General features: G+C 40.1%; 1 long non-coding RNA gene across 1 annotated transcript in view; it reads right to left on the reverse strand.

Moving 5' to 3' along the window:
* Positions 1-17236, reverse strand: part of LOC309707752 — a 38124-nt gene extending 20888 nt beyond the window's left edge. The window contains exon 1 of the long non-coding RNA XR_014277063.1: positions 16939-17236. This is a non-coding gene — a long non-coding RNA (uncharacterized lncRNA). The remainder of the gene's footprint in view (positions 1-16938) is intronic.
* Between the last annotated feature and the right edge of the window lie 497 nt (positions 17237-17733).

The following is a 17733-nucleotide window of genomic DNA, read 5'->3' on the forward strand; positions in this document are numbered from 1 at the left end:
CTTGGACACTGCTAGCATGGCCGCCTACAGAAATGCAAAGCAGGAGATGAAGCATCGCTGAATATGCTTCCAAACCAACTTCATTCTAAGCCAAAGACTAGAAAATATGGTGAAGCATATCTGCCCTTTGGTTTCACCTGCACAAGTGCCAAGGTAGGTCTCCCCTGCAGAATTGCTTTTCCCTTCGTCGACTCGGGAGCAGCGCTGGGCTGTTTAAATCACGGACAAACAGTATCCCACATTCTTGATTTTTAGTTCACAAACACTTCTTGTAATGACCAACTACTCCTGACATACAGTAAAGTTACAGCTGGATACAAATAACATCAGGCTGATCCTGCCGCGATTTGTTCCCTCGGTTCAAACAGTATCCCACAGCTGTTGATGTTTTTAAACCTATTTTGCACAGAGGCATTTTTTGAAAAATGTATTGATAGCAATGTTGAACATTATTACACAGGAAAAAAACAACTACACGTAAAATAATCACATTGTGAGGTCTCTGCCTTTCTAAATGGAGGGACAGTAACTGCGTGTAAAACCTGCAGATAGTCAGATTAACAGTATTTTGTCTCTATCTGCCATTCTGCAATTCATCTCATGTAAACAATAACGTAGCGCACAGCGTGATGTGAAAAAAGGCACATACCTTTGACGTTGAGTGACGAACTCTGTATTCCTCGTCCACACGTAAACGCAAAAAAGGAGTTTTAAAAAAAATCTGTTTTCGGTGATTCGAAACGTCGTTTACATGTGGACGAAACAGCTGCGTTTTCAAAAATACCTGTGTAGGTGCGGACGCAGTGTAACAGAGTCAGCCACCGATTGTGCAAGTTCCCCCACTTAAAATGATGACAGAGGTCAGTAATTTGCACCAGAGGTACACTTCAACTGTGAGAGACAGAATGTGAAAAAAAAAAATCCATGAATTCACATGGTAGGATTTGTAAAGAATTTATTCGTAAATCAGGGTGGAAAATAAGTATTTGGTCACCTCAAACAAGGAAAATCTCTGGCTCTCACAGACCTGTAACGTCTTCTGTAAGAAGCTTTTCTGTCCCCCACTCGTTACCTGTATGAATGGCACCTGTTTGAACTCATCATCTGTATAAAAGACACCTGTCCACAGCCTCAAACAGTCAGACTCCAAACTCCGCCATGGCCAAGACCAAAGAGCTTTCGAAGGACACCAGGAAAAGTATTGTAGACCTGCACCAGACTGGGAAGAGTGAATCTACAATAGGCAAGCAGCTTGGTGTAAAAAAATCAACTGTGGGAGCAATCATCAGAAAATGGAAGACATACAAGACCACTGATAATCTCCCTCGATCTGGGGCTCCACGCAAGATCTCATCCCGTGGGGTCAAAATGATCATGAGAACGGTGAGCAAAGATCCCAGAACCACACGGGGGGACCTGGTGAATGACCTGCAGAGAGCTGGGACCAAAGTAACAAAGGTCACCATCAGTAACACACTACAACGGCAGGGAATCAAATCCCGCAGTGCCAGACATGTTCCGCTGCTGAAGCCAGTGCATGTCCAGGCCCGTCTGAAGTTTGCCAGAGAGCACATGGATGATACAGCAGAGGATTGGGAGAATGTCATGTGGTCAGATGAAACCAAAGTAGAACTTTTTGGTATAAACTCAACTTGTCGTGTTTGGAGGAAGAAGAATACTGAGTTGCATCCCAAGAACACCATACCTACTGTGAAGCATGGGGGTGGAAACATCATGCTATGGGGCTGTTTTTCTGCCAAGGGGACAGGACGACTGATCCGTGTTAAGGACAGAATGAATGGGGCCATGTATCGTGAGATTTTGAGCCAAAACCTCCTTCCATCAGTGAGAACTTTGAAGATGAAACGAGGCTGGGTCTTCCAACATGACAATGATCCAAAACACACCGCCCGGGCAACAAAGGAGTGGCTCCGTAAGAAGCATTTGAAAGTCCTGGAGTGGCCTAGCCAGTCTCCAGACCTCAACCCCATAGAAAATCTGTGGCGGGAGTTGAAAGTCCGTGTTGCTCAGCGACAGCCCCAAAACATCACTGCTCTCGAGAAGATCTGCATGGAGGAATGGGCCAAAATACCAGCTACTGTGTGTGCAAACCTGGTAAAGACCTATAGTAAATGTTTGACCTCTGTTATTGCCAACAAAGGTTATGTTACAAAGTATTGAGTTGTATTTTTATTATTGACCAAATACTTATTTTCCACCCTGATTTACGAATAAATTCTTTACAAATCCTACCATGTGGATTCATGGATTTTTTTTTTTTTCACATTCTGTCTCTCACAGTTGAAGTGTACCTCTGGTGCAAATTACTGACCTCTGTCATCATTTTAGGTGGGGGAACTTGCACAATCGGTGGCTGACTAAATACTTTTTTGGCCCACTGTATATCGACCTGCCATGGTGCTGCTTTTACTGCCTTACTTTCAGTTAATGTATTTTGTTTTGCACTATGTATATTTTATATGCCATTAGGTCATTTATTGTGAAAATTCTCATGTAGGAACTATTGTACTGCATTTTGGTTCCACTGGTGCACCTGAGGGAGATGCACGCCCATGTTGATGTGTGAGCATGGCAAGTTGAAGCAAGAGAAGCCAATTTAATTCAGAGAAAGTTGTTTCTTAAAAGTATCTGTAAAGTGCTCATTTCTGCCTCAAAGCATGGGTCAGCCAGCGAGGTATGTTTGTATGTTATATAGATCATTTTATGTCTTTAATTCACTCGTCTTACTATCTCATTGGATTTTATGTTATGTTTTAGTTCGACGGTGGCGTAGTTTGTGATCAAGGTGAAGCTGTAACAACCCCAAGATCTTACAACTAACATTAAAGCCAACTTCATGCCATCAGTAAAAGAACTCTTTATTGACTTTAAGAAGAGGTAGAAGTGATAGTCGAACTCGGACCTGCATGATTCCCGGCCCCCTGGTGGCAACATCGTGCCAGTGCACCAAGGACCAAGCTGCTGCAAATGTTAATGGACACACAGGTTCACAGTTGCTTCTTCATAAAGATGTCCAGAAGCCAGACATTAAAGTTTATGTTTGGAAAGATGACACAAGGAAGGAGAAACAATAAGGAACTGTGTTAAGCCTGACAACAACAGCATCACAAGTTAGCAAGAAGGGAATTAATGCACCCAAGTTCACAATTCATTACTCAAGTCAAGTTAAAGGGAGATTTTGCATCAACAAATAAATGCATTACAAGAAAAACAAAATGTCAGACACAAATGAGACAGAAATTGAAGCTCCCAGTGCAGAACAAGCTGCAAGGCAAGTGGATGAAACCTCTTTAGAGCAAACAGTGCAAATAGAGCAACGTAGAAGTGAAAGGTCTCGCATGCTCACAGAAAAGGGAAAAGAATTCCATAATCAAAGGTTACAAGGGTTGCAACGTCGCTTTGACAGTATTTATGACAGATGGAAAGCATTAATCAAGGTGGCAAAAAAATCTGTTATAAAAGGAGATCCACCTGACATTCTTGAAGGTCACATGAACGTTGTACAAAGAGAAGCAGCCGAGCTTAATGATATTTATGATGAATACAGAGCAATGGATGGACCACCTCATGATATGCGTTCCAAGCTAGACAAATGCACATCAGTGACTACAGTAGTTTTGCAAAAGATCAAATGTCACATTAAAGGAGAAACTCAAGAGGAGATTGTATGGCCTGATGCAGGCTCTATATTTACATCCTCTAGCTCTGTTAGTGTCTCAGTTCATAGTCCATTTAAAGCCAATACAGTTCTTTCTAATGGTTCCTCCTCCAAAAGACAAGAAGCTGCAGCAGAGTATGAAGCCACAAAGGCTGTGCTTCAGATAATGACAGAACAAGAGAAGTACAGAGAAAGAATGCAAATGCTTGAAGAAGAAGACAAACGCATATTCGCAGAGCAAGCAGCTGCTGCAATGTCACAACGTCTCCTAGAGGAAAAGGAGGAAACTGAGCGCAAGCTACAAAGAGAAAAGGAGAAAGCGGCCCTGATAAAGAGACAACAAGAGGAAAGTGCTGCGAGGAGAAGGTCAGTTGAGGACTTAAGAAGAGAAATTGAAAGATTGGAAAATCTGAAAGGACTCAAGGCAGCACAGGCAAAACTACAAGTTTATGAGGAAGACTACATTTCAGTAAAGCAAGAAAGAGTCACTCTAAACCCTGCAAACTTACAGGTAACAGAGTCCAAGAATACTGCTAATCAACCCTTACAACCACGAAGAGAGTTAAATGTCACTTATGAGAGCACAGGTGAGCTTGTAAAGGTTTTGGCAGAAGCTATGTCAGCTAATAGACTGCCTATTCCAGAGCCCTCGGTATTTAGTGGGGATCCACTTAAGTTTAAGCATTGGAAGGCGTCCTTTCAGACTCTAATAGAGAGAAAGAACATTCCCACTGCCGAAAAGATATTTTTTCTACAGAAGTATGTTGGTGGCTGTGTTAAGGAAGCCTTAGATGGCTATTTTCTGATTGGCTCTGAAGACTCATATGAGGCAGCATGGAATATGCTCAATGAACGTTATGGAGAGCCTTTTGTCATTGCTAAGGCCTTTAGAGACAAGTTACACACCTGGCCAAAGGTCACAGGAAAGGATAGTGCAGAGCTAAGAAAGTTTGTGGACTTTTTACAAAGCTGCCAATCTGCAATGACTAATAATGAGAATCTGAACATTCTCAATGATGGCATTGAGAATCAAAGACTTGCTGCTAAACTACCAGATTGGTTAAGTAACAGGTGGAACCGAAAGGCTACAGAGTACCAGCTGGAGCACAAAAGATTCCCACGTTTCAGTTACTTTGTAACATTCCTGTCAATGGAGGCAAGTATCGCATGTAATCCCATTACATCATACCAAGCCATAAGACAAAGTGACTTTGACCAACCAAAGACAAAACCTCAACCTACACCCATTCCTAAGAGACAAGATACAGTGAAAATCTTCACAACTAACTCTACTGAAAGAAGCATGGTCTCTTGTGTGTTTTGTAAAAGAGCAGGACACGGCTTACACAAGTGTCGTAAGTTCACTGAGAAACCTGTCGCTGAGAGAGTCAAATTCATTCAAGGTGAAAAATTATGTTTTGGCTGTTTAAATAGTGGCCATCTCTCCAAGAACTGCAGCAACAAGATGACATGCAACACATGCTCAAAACGGCATCCTACATGCCTGCATGAAGAAAGACAAAGACAAGAGGCAAAGAAAGAACCACCTAAAGAGCAACAAGTAAGTGAACTGAAGGAAACCCAGCATCAGGTAACACAGTCACAAGACATAGTCAATGAGACCACATCTAATAGAGTGACTCATGAAAGTAAAAACACACAGACATCCGCAATAGTCCCAGTCTACGTATCCACACAAAATGAGCCAAGTAAAGAAGTACTGATCTACGCTCTGCTGGACACACAGAGTGATTCTTCATTTATTCTTAATGAAGTAGCAAATAACTTGGACACAACCAAAACTCAAGTTAAGCTCAATCTATCTACAATGTCATCCAAGAAAACTACTGTACCATGCACAAAACTTGAAGCTCTGCAAATAAGAGGACTGTTTTCCAAGAAGAAACTCACTGTACCAGTTGTTTACACACGAGACTTTATACCCGCTAATCGTAGTCATATTCCTACTCCAGACACTGCAAGGGCATGGTCACATTTGGAGCATCTCACTGAACATATTGCACCCCCTTTGGACTGTGATATAGGACTCCTTTTAGGGTACAACTGCACACAAGCCTTAATGCCCAGAGAGGTCGTATGTGGTGAAGAAAACCAGCCATACGCTCAGAGAACAGATTTGGGTTGGAGCATCATCAGCTACTGTGATTCATGTGATACAGGTAATGATGTAATTGGAGTAAGTCACCGCATCATTGTAAAACAAGTTATACCAGAGACTGAGTCACCCACAAAACTAAAGAATAAGGTTCATTACATCTGCAAGACACAAGTAAAGGAAGTAACATTTCCAGATGTAATCAAAGCACTTGAATCAGACTTTACAGAGAGAGCAGTGGAAGAGACAAGCATTTCGCAAGAAGATGTCCGCTTTATTACAAAGCTACAAGAAGGAATAAAGCAAAAGCTAGATGGACACTATGAAATGCCACTGCCTTTCAAGGGCGACAGGCCAGATCTTCCCAATAACATGCCAAGTGCAATGCAACGTTTAAGTAGTCTCGAACGCAGATTCAAAAGGGACCAAAGGTACTACACAGACTATGCAAATTTTATGGCGAACATGATAGCATGTGGTGACGCAGAGAAAGTGCCGGAGAAAGAACTCTGTAATACACCTGTTTGGTATATCCCCCACCATGGGGTATACCACCCTCAGAAGCCCGGCAAGATACGTGTAGTCTTTGACTGCTCTGCACAATATCAAGACACTTCGCTGAACATGCACCTGCTTACAGGGCCTGACCTCACAAACACTTTGGTGGGAGTGCTCTGTAGGTTCAGGAAGGGCTCCGTTGCTGTAATGTGTGACGTGGAACGCATGTTTCACCAGTTTCATGTAACACCTCAAGACCAGGACTACTTACGCTTCCTGTGGTGGGAGCATGGTGACCTAAGCGTTCCACCCTCAGTCTTTCGAATGAAGGTTCATCTCTTTGGCGCTGCTTCTTCTCCTGGCTGTGCCAACTTTGGGTTAAAACATCTAGCCACGCAAGGTGAGGGAAAGTTCACTCCAAACACTGCAAGGTTCATTCAAAGGAACTTTTATGTAGATGATGGACTTGTTAGTGTTATGTCAGAGTCAGAAGCCATAAAACTAGTCCAAGAGGCAAGAGAACTGTGTAGCACAGGTAAACTAAGATTACACAAGTTCATATCAAACAGTGAAAATGTGATAAAGTCATTGCCGAGAGAAGAGTGTGCAGAAAGTATTAAGGATTTAGATTTGGCACTTGGAGAGCCATTAATGGAAAGGGCTCTTGGTGTTCAGTGGTGCGTTTCTGCTGATGAATTTCAGTTCAGAATAACTGTAAAAGAGCACCCAATGACAAGAAGAGGAATTCTGCGCACAATAGCATCAGTGTATGACCCACTGGGATTTGTGGTACCGTTCATCCTAAGAGGAAAGCAAATCCTGCAACAGTTATGTCAAGAGAAAGTTGGATGGGACGAGCCACTCTCAAATGATCTCAGCACACAGTGGGAATCCTGGCTCCTAGATCTTCAAAACCTGTCAAAGGTGAAAGTTCAAAGACATGTCTTACCTGCAAACACAGACATTGCACAGTGTGAATTACACCATTTTTCAGACACTAGTGTGACAGGCTACGGAGAGTGCAGTTATTTAAGAACAGTAACATCAAAGGGTGATGTTCATTGTGCCCTAGTCCTGGGAAAGGCACGTGTAGCCCCAACCAAGGTCACTACTGTCCCTAGACTTGAATTAACGGCTGCAGTAGTTGCCGCAAGAACACGTGCAATGTTAAGAAATGAACTGGAGATAAGTGATCTTGAAGAACACTTCTGGACAGATTCCAAGGTAGTGTTGGGATACGTGAATAATGATGCAAAGAGATTTCACGTGTTTGTGGCAAATAGGATTCAAAGGATACGGTCACTCACAGACCCACGACAGTGGCATCATGTACCATCTGAAAGTAATCCTGCAGACCATGCATCAAGAGGACTCAGTGTCCAACAGCTACTCAACTCTAACTGGTTTAAAGGTCCAGAGTTTTTGTGGCAAAGCGAGCTACCTGTTGAAAATGGCAAGTTTACGGAAGTCAAGCCCAATGATCCAGAGCTAAAAACAGTACATGTGTTCAACACCAAAGTAGAAGAAAGGAGAACAATACTAGACCGTCTCACCAAATTCTCAGACTGGAGAAGAGCGGTTAAAGCTATTGCTCGTCTACAGAAATTTGTGAAGGATTTTAAAGGACTCACCCAAACAAAGGGTGAAAACACAAGTGTTGAGGACAGACAAAGGGCAGAACTGTTCATAATAAAACTTGCACAAGAAAACACATTCAGCAAAGAAATCAAGGACTTAACTAGAGGAAAGGACATTCAACTGAAGGATAAGACACACAAGCTGTACAGCCTAAGTCCATTTGTTGATGAGCAGGGAGTGCTCAGGGTGGGAGGACGTTTAACAAGAGCAACTCTGCACCCATATATCAAACATCCTGCCATTATTCCCAAATCAAGTCATGTGTCGTCTTTACTTATTAAACACTACCACGAAAAGGTGCAACATCAAGGAAGAGGAATAACTGTCAACGAGCTGCGCTCCAATGGACTATGGATCACAGGATGCAGCAATGCAGTTGCTTCTCACATCTACAAGTGCACAACCTGCAGAAAGTACAGGAGACATACTCAAGATCAACGGATGTCCGATCTGCCAGAGGATAGAATGGAAGCAACACCCCCATTCTCCTACTGTGGCATTGACTGTTTTGGACCTTTTTATGTAAAAGAGGGTAGAAAAGAACTTAAAAGGTATGGTCTTCTTTTTACATGTATGTGTTCTAGGGCAATACATATTGAAATGCTGGATGACCTTACCACTGATGCCTTTATGAATGCATTACGTTGTTTTATTTCTATTCGTGGACATGTAAGACAAATTAGGTGTGACCAAGGTACTAATTTTGTTGGTGCTAAGGGAGAGTTTTTGAATGCACTAAAGGATTTTGACAAAGAACAGTTGAAACAATATGGATGTGAGTTTGTTCTGAACACCCCCTCTTCAAGTCACATGGGAGGTGTTTGGGAGAGGCAAATTAGAACTATTAGAAGTGTTTTAACTTCTATTTTGGATCACACTTCTAAGAGACTTGACAATTCCTCACTCAGAACATTTCTTTATGAAGTCATGGCTATTGTGAATAGCAGGCCATTAACAGTAGAGAACCTAAATGATCCAAATTTAGAGCCTCTTACACCGAATCATATTCTCATGATGAAGTCCAGTGTTATTCTACCTCCTCCTGGTGAATTTGTGAGCCAGGACCTGTACCTAAGAAGGAGATGGCGCCAAGTTCAGTTTTTGGCCAATGAATTCTGGACTAGGTGGAAAAAGGAATACATTCTCAATCTTCAACAGAGACAAATCTGGCAAAGAGATAAAAGGAATGCAAAGGTGAATGACATTGTTATTCTCCAAGAGGACAATTCTCCAAGGAACAAGTGGAAATTGGCAAGAGTAACAGAGATATATCCAAGTGCAGATGGAAGAATTAGAAAGGTTAAGCTTTTGCTCAGTGATTCAACCTTGGATAAGGATGGCAAAAGGACTGTCAAACCAGTGTACCTTGATAGGCCAGTACACAAAACTGTGTTATTGCTAGAAGCAGAATAAATGCTAAATTGTAAACATGTTCCTATTATAATGTTTAAGTAGAAATCACAATAGTTTTGTGATTTGGTGGGAGTTTTACTGCCTTACTTTCAGTTAATGTATTTTGTTTTGCACTATGCATATTTTATATGCCATTAGGTCATTTATTGTGAAAATTCTCATGTAGGAACTATTGTACTGCATTTTGGTTCCACTGGTGCACCTGAGGGAGATGCACGCCCATGTTGATGTGTGAGCATGGCAAGTTGAAGCAAGAGAAGCCAATTTAATTCAGAGAAAGTTGTTTCTTAAAAGTATCTGTAAAGTGCTCATTTCTGCCTCAAAGCATGGGTCAGCCAGCGAGGTATGTTTGTATGTTATATAGATCATTTTATGTCTTTAATTCACTCGTCTTACTATCTCATTGGATTTTATGTTATGTTTTAGTTCGACGGTGGCGTAGTTTGTGATCAAGGTGAAGCTGTAACAACCCCAAGATCTTACAACTAACATTAAAGCCAACTTCATGCCATCAGTAAAAGAACTCTTTATTGACTTTAAGAAGAGGTAGAAGTGATAGCTGCCACGCAGTGACCTGTGAGCAAGGCTTTAAAAAAAGCATGATACAACAAAGCTATGAGAAAAGTTCAGAGTTATTGAAACAATTTTGTAACTGTCTATGAGAAATGCCAACACAGGAATGGTTCTCATGGAGAAGAAACTCTACTGGGCAAAAGTTTTTGTAGTGGTTGCCAATGAACCCAAGCTGTACGCATGTGTGTGTGCACACACATGCATGTTGTTTAGGGTAATTACTGTATTCCCCCCGTTCATTTTTAATGACCAATTATGTTTGACTTGGAATACCAAAAGTATGTTGAATAAAACACACAAATTAGACACAAACTGCATTTTTCTGAAGTAAAACTTATAAATCAGGCAAAATGTGACCCAAACACAACACTAAGGCTAATGTGGTGGCAATTTCTTTTCTCATGTATTAATCACATATTTTAATCATATCATTTTAGTATAGCAAGGTCGCTCCTGACACCAGTTGTATGCATGCATGTAGAATGTTATCACAAGTGTTATTGCACCTTCACAGAGGGCACATTGTAGACTTGAAGATCTCCAGACATCCTGCTCATAGGGAGGTGACGGGTGGTGTCACTTCACCTATTTTCCTATTACCTAAGATTTTCCAAAACAAACTCAAACCATAATATTTTATAGATTATTCGTTTGCATCTCACGGTGAACCGTCTCCTTCTGGAAAGTGTCTTTCTCCTGTCTCCAGAAAGTTGATTCTGTTCATCTGGACATAGCGTAGCGTGGAAGAAGTCACTTGGATGAGTGACAAAACGCTACGTCCAGATGAACAGAATCAACTTTTTGGAGATACTTTCCTGGATGATTGAGAATGCATCAAGATGTCTTTCTCCTGGTTATTATGTAAAGGTTTGAAAAGGATCCCACAATCCTCCACCACTGTTGTTTTCTCAATGCCTTTTCTAACTTTTTTTCCTTTAAATTACCAGTGTGTGCTGCTGTCTGTGCTGCTTTTCTTGATTTGGCCGTTCCTAATGGTCCAGATCTATTTTGATGGACTTGCTTTGCTTTGGAAGTCTAATGATGGCTATTTTCACCAAGCATTAAAAGCTCCTGTGTGCGATCACAGCAAATGGATCCAAATGCAAGTGCCACACATGGAATCCTCTCCAAAACCTTTTTACCTGCTGAATTTATATAGAAGTGAGAAAGAAAAGCTCTCTGTGAGGAAAATGTCCCATTACTTTTACACCTTTAAGAACAGGGGGCTGTGTATAAAAATAGCAGTAATTAATTCTGGCCTAGAGCATTGTTTAACCCCTCCACTTAAATTTATCATTAGTCATGGCTAATGATGGGAGGCGGAGAGACGAAGCCGTAACAAAAGATACAAATTTATCAGCCAAAAGCCCCTAAATTAACATGTAAGGTGGTGTAACCTAGAATAACCAGGCCAAAGGAACTAAATAAACAGCACGAAGTTGGGCAGAGGGAGAGTGAGCAAAGACTAAGGGTGTTTGTTTAGTTTTATAAATATAGTTTTATTTACTCTGGTGAAAATCATCTGTTGAATTTGTACAATTCCAGCTTTTATCGAAAAGATAAAACTCCAAGTGAACCAAAATGTGTCAGTGCAAAACGCGTTCAGTCCACGTCAGGCTGGATGTTTCTGCGGTGGGAGGAAGTAAGTCAATAAGTAAATAAACTTCCTAAAATTCGTTTAAAATGGTTCCTAAAATTCATCCGACACACTCAAAACAACAAAACAGCCCATCTTCCAAAACAGTCCATGAGATCAGCACTTTCCAAAAAAGTTGACTGGTCCCTCTGAGGACTCTGCATTTGTAGCATTTATCGGGTTATTTATTTATATTTATTATTATTTATTATTATTATCTATTTATAAATTTGTTTGTTTTTTACAAGAGCTATGACTTAGAGATTTAAACAAAGAAAACGATATTTCTTGTTGACCTCAATAAACTTTGTTACCCAGTTTATATGCTAATAAGCTGAAGATATGATATTGTGAATATTGTTTTGATTAGCCATTAGTGACCTGACCATAATTGCAAGCCACAAAAAGAGCAATATTTTCAGAATGAATCCAATCCACTGTGGGGTTATGTTTGTACAACCATGCACGACGTCGAAAAATAAAATAACAACGAAGCCAGACTTCTAAAGTTAATGAAATTCAAAATGCAAATAATAATAATGAAAACTCATTTTAAAATATTTACTTGAGTAATACAACAGTGAAAGAGGATATGAGAAATAATAATAATAATAATAATAAAGACAATAAATACACGCTCACAGGTCATCAGGTACACCTTGCTCATATGAGGTTGGACCCCGTCTTCCTTGAGAACTGACTTAATTCTTCACAGCACAGATTCAACAAAGTGCTGAAAACAATCCTCGGAGATTGTGGATGATGTTGACATGAAAGTATCTCACAGTTTGCAGATTTGTCAGCTGCAAAGCTGAATTTCCTATTCCACCGCATGCTAAAAGTGATCTGTTTGATTGAGATCTGGTGACTGTGGAGAGCATTTTAGTTCAGTGAATTCATTGTTATTTTCATGAAACCAGTTTGAGATCACCGGAGCTCTGTGACATCCATTAGAAGATGGATATGCTGTGGTCACAAATTTCTGTTACGACCAGCAACGATACTCAGACTGTGGTGTTTAAATGATGCTCACTTTGTATTAAGGGGACCAAAGTGTGCCAAGAAGATATCCTCCACACCCTTACGCCACCAGCAGCCTAAATGTTGATAGGAGGTGGGCGCTGAATGTTTGTACCTAATAAATAAATGAATGCATAACATATAATTTTATCTCTCTTTCAGTTCAATAAGGTAGTTTTAGGATACTTTGTGCAAAAACAGTTGCAACAGTGTATCCACTGATACATTTAATCAATAAGAACATTTAATAAATTAAAAGATGCCCCATAGAAGCCAGGCTTAACCGCTGGATTTTTAAAGATAGGAGTATCTTCTACTGTTCTTAGATCTTGTGGAAGGCTGCTCCAGAGACTCACAACATAAAGACTGAAATGAGCACCATGGACTCTTTTTATTTTTGTATTGGAGCAGATAAGAGAATAGACAGAGGAGTTTATGAGGCTTTCTTTTGTTTAAATACTGTTGAGCATTTCTCGATAGTCTTGTGAAGAGATTACGGCTATTTGTAGAATAATTACTAAACTTTAAAATTATAAATGAATATGTTTCTGACTAATTGTGGAGATTTATGGATGAACTGCAGCCGATTACTGTATTCTGTCCAACCTGCAGGTTATAAAAGAGAGCTACGGCTTTTCCACGTGCAGCTCACAGAGAGAGAAATGTTCCTGCAATGATAAAAAGCTGTTTATGTGAAATGCCACAAAATGACCTTTGAAATTAAAAAGCTAAAACTGGGGTGAGTGTTTTAGCACAAAATCACCAGCTGCCACGCTGATTAAATGTTAAAACCTTCATTAACCACTTGTCTTTGAAAAGTAAATAATTACATAGATTTATCTCATCAATGTCTCATCATGCGCACACGTCACAGCTGGTACACAGAGTGTCGGTGAGGGTTTTACTGTCACACATCTGAGGTTTCCAAATAGCTTGTCGCAGGATTTAATGCTTAAGCTGGTTTTTAATGCACTTCGGGAAATCTACTTTCAGAGAGGAGGTCGCTCTAGGAGTTCAATCTTTTATGTTTAGAAGGAAGTATGTTTTTTTTTTATTTTTTATTGGAATTTCATTTGAGATGTCTTTGGTTTGAATTTTCATACTCGACTGTCTAATATGTAGGGAGTCACTGCACCAAACAGTCACAGTTTTGATGAAACTGTTGGTCAAATATGCGTATTTATACACGGAGTACTTGTATAAATGTATACAGGGACAGGTTGTAATTATTGTGCTCATGTACTCGTACTCTCTGTCATTGTATTTTACCTCAAACTTTGATTATCAAGTAATCCCATCCATTTCCTAAAGAAGCAAATAAACAACATTAAATAATCAGTTTCTCTGGTGAGTTTTTCACAGTAGCTTTTAGAGCTGCTGAGTTAAAGCCTGTTGAATATGCTGTGGACATTTGCTTTTCATCATGCAGCTTAATCTGAGATTACCGAAAAGCACCACTGAACGACACAGGAAATCATTCCTGCCTGTGGCCATCTCCCTGTACAACGCATCCACTTAACACACTGTTTGCTGCTACAACTACACATGTTTCTTTTCCAACTATTTATTTATGAGTGACTTATGTATGTATGTATGTATATATTGTACTATTCTTAGTTAGCGTATTGTCTGTCTTGTCTTAATGTTGGTTTAAAATGGAGCACTGTAACAAAAAATAATTTCCCCCAGGGATCAATAAAGTATTCTGATTCTGATTCTGATTCTGATGATTAATCAGGTTGTGTCTAGAAAGGTTCAGGACTGTAGTAACTGTGTGGAAAAGGCAGAAAACTTCAAACAACCCTTTGAGTGACTGAGGAAAATAATTCATAATCATCAAACACCAAATGTCCTCAAACTCAGCATCAGAGAATCCCATAGGTCCTCACAATGACATGGAGTACACAAACAGTGGCTTCAGACACCAGCACAGTGCCCTTTAAAACGTTTAAAACATTTAAAACTTACTGATGTACGTTTTAGTCCCCATAAGGAAGATAGTCCCTGATATATTACAGTGAAATCAGAGTAAGGTCCCCGCATCATAAGAAAAACCTGGACCACACACACACACACACATCAGTTACTTTATAAAGGCACTGGTTTATGGACTGTCTTGCTATTAAGAAGAAGTGAATCTCTAATGGAAATGCATGCGGCATTTCAAAATAGCTTTAGTACATCAAGACCTTGAACTAGTTTAATACAAAATGAATCATTCATGCGATTTACAAAAGAAAAATAACCTTCTACCTGCTGGCAACCATGTGCCTACTATACATCTACGTTCCCAGTCCACATGGTGCAAATGCCAAAGGCATAAATCAGTTTAAAGCTACTTGTTATTGGCCAATTACAGCATAAGCAATCTTAAACCACTTTACATCAGAATGCTAAAACCCTAGAATACAAAGAAAAACCCAACAATTTGCTTCAAGTAAGCAAATAAAGCAAATATTACAAGAAATAGAAGCCTTTTAGCAGCAGCTTTGGATGCTGAAATACCTGCAGGAAGAGAGGGAGTGAAAGAAGCACAAACTACAGGAGACACAAACACCACATTACACCGCGTTCCAAATTATTATGCAAATTGTGTTTAAGTGTCATGAAGATTAAATAAGTTGTTTTTCAATTAAACCCATGGATGAAATTGTGTCTCAGGGCTCTTTGGATGACTAAACTCAGTCTTGGACACCTGTGATCATTAGTTTGCCAGGTGAGCCCAATTAAAGGAAAAACTACTAAAGAAGGATGTTCCACATTATTAAGCAGACCACCATTTTCAAGCAATATAGGAAAGAAACATGATCTCTCTGCTGCTGAAAAGCGTGAAATAGTTGAATGCCTTGGACACGTAATGAAAACCTCATATTTCACGAAAACTTAAGCGTGATCACCGTAATGTAAGAAATTTGTGGCTCAGTCAGAGCACACATGGGTTCATGCAGATAAAGGCACAATGATGAAGGTTTCTGCCAGACAAATGCATCAGACTAAGAGAGCAGCTGCTAAAAGGCCATAACAAAGCAGCAAACACATATTTGAAGCTGCTGGTGCCTCTGGAGCCCTGCGAACATCAAGGTGTAGGATCCTCCAGAGACTTGCAGTTGTGCATAAACCTTATATCTGGCCACCTCTAACCAATGCTCACAAGCAGAAATGGCTGCAGTGGGCCCAGAACTACATGAAGACTAATTTTCAAACAGTCCTGTTCACTGATGAGCAGAGGTGGGACCAAGTCATTGTTTTGCAAGTCTCAAGTAAGTCTCAAGTCTTTATCCTCAAGTCTCAAGTCAAGTCTCAAGTAATGTCAGGCAAGTCAGAGTCGAGTCTCAAGTCACTGGTGTAAAAGTCCGAGTAAAGTCACAAGTCTGAAATTTTCAATTTTCAGTTTTTGAATTTCAAGTCCTTTCGAGTCTTTAAAAAAAAAAAATGAAAAAATAATGTTGCAGTTATATGCTAAATGTAAATATTAGACCATGTAATTTTTAAATCTGTGTTTTTCTCAACACATGACAAAATAGTGAACTTAGAAAATATACACAAATTGTGAAATTCCACCTCTTTAAAATGCAGCTCAATTAAACCTAGCTCCAAGAATAATTTTCACCGACAGTTCTGAGATAAGCCGCATGTTATTCTTGGATGCGGTTGTAGGACCAGCTTTAAAATCGCATGACAAAAATATCATACATATTAAAAAAACTGCATCACCAACGTAGCCTGGACAACATTTGCTAGTTAGATGAAGTCAGCTATCTCATCGTAGCATGTTTATATGCATATTTATAATCATACGGTTCTTGGAGTGAGTGCATACACTCATGAAGTTTAGTAACTTCAGGTCACTGCAACAAGCCCAGGTACAGTTTACCGACGGATGGGTACAGACCCTTGAAATGCACCGTGTAGAACGAAAGACCATCGTACCTATCATAAGTTTACCAGTCTCACAAATTGTCTTCATAAATACACATTCATTAACCGTTTATTAATAGGACCTTTGAGCTCAACGGTAATTAATTAGTAGTGGAAATAATTTCTGGTACCCATCACAGAAATGTAGCAGTGACAATAATACTGTATGCTGTAATCGTACTGGGCAATTAGTGATACAAAAAACCTGTTTTATCCTGTGAATAAAAGTATATGTTTTTGTCAATGTACCATAATAACAGAAGCGAAACGCAATATTGTGTCAGGACAATTCACTATTTATGCACAATAAATAAAGGAGCATAGCGCGACAATTTCTGTTCAGCGCCAGACTTGCTTGTAACCTATATCACCAATTATGTTAAGAAAAATGACGCATTAACTACAACAGCAGACTGACCTTCGTGTAAATGCTTGGAGCAGACTAACCTATGAGCTGGAGGGTTCTGGGACGTTATATTTGGTCTTTGAATGGCTGCAATCCAGTCGCCTCTTTGTTACTTCGGAAACATGGCTCGAACAATTTCTCTTCAACGACGTAATCCGATAACAACCGATCTCTTTACCCGTCGGCTTCCCGTGGCTGTCATGCGACCGGCTATTGCAGTTAATAATACAACAGCTTCTTGACATTTTTGTGTTTCTTTTTATCGCTGTATAACTGATTTTAATTGAAAGCCTGCGTGTGCTAGTACCTCTTGCCACGAGTTCCCAGAATCCTTTGCGGTTTTACCCCTGAATGACGTCACATTTTCAATCTCTATATAATATGCGTGTTAAATTTTATATTTGGGGTGAAATATCAAGTCTTTTCAAGTAAACCGGTTCAAGTCCAATTCAAGTCCCAGGTCATTGGTGTAAAAGTCCAAGTCAAGTCACAAGTCTTAGAACATTTTTTCAAGTCAAGTCTAAAGTCATAAAATTAATGACTCGAGTCTGACTCGAGTCCAAGTCATGTGACTCGAGTCCACACCTCTGCTGATGAGTGCAATGCAACCCTTGATGGTCCAGATGGATGCAGTGGTGGATGGTTGGTGGACAGCCACCATGTCTCAACAGGGCTGCAACGTCAGCAAGGACGTGGTGGAGTCATGTTTTGAGCCGGAATCACGGGGAGAGAGCTCGTTGGCCTCTTTTGGGTCCCTGAAGGTGTGAAAATGACCTCTGCAAAGTATGTGGAGTTTCTGACTGACCACTTTCTTCCATGGTAGAAAGAGAAGAACT

Source organism: Aulonocara stuartgranti (assembly GCF_965226115.1).
Source record: "Aulonocara stuartgranti genome assembly, chromosome: 6".
In the NCBI taxonomy this organism is placed as follows: domain Eukaryota; kingdom Metazoa; phylum Chordata; class Actinopteri; order Cichliformes; family Cichlidae; genus Aulonocara; species Aulonocara stuartgranti.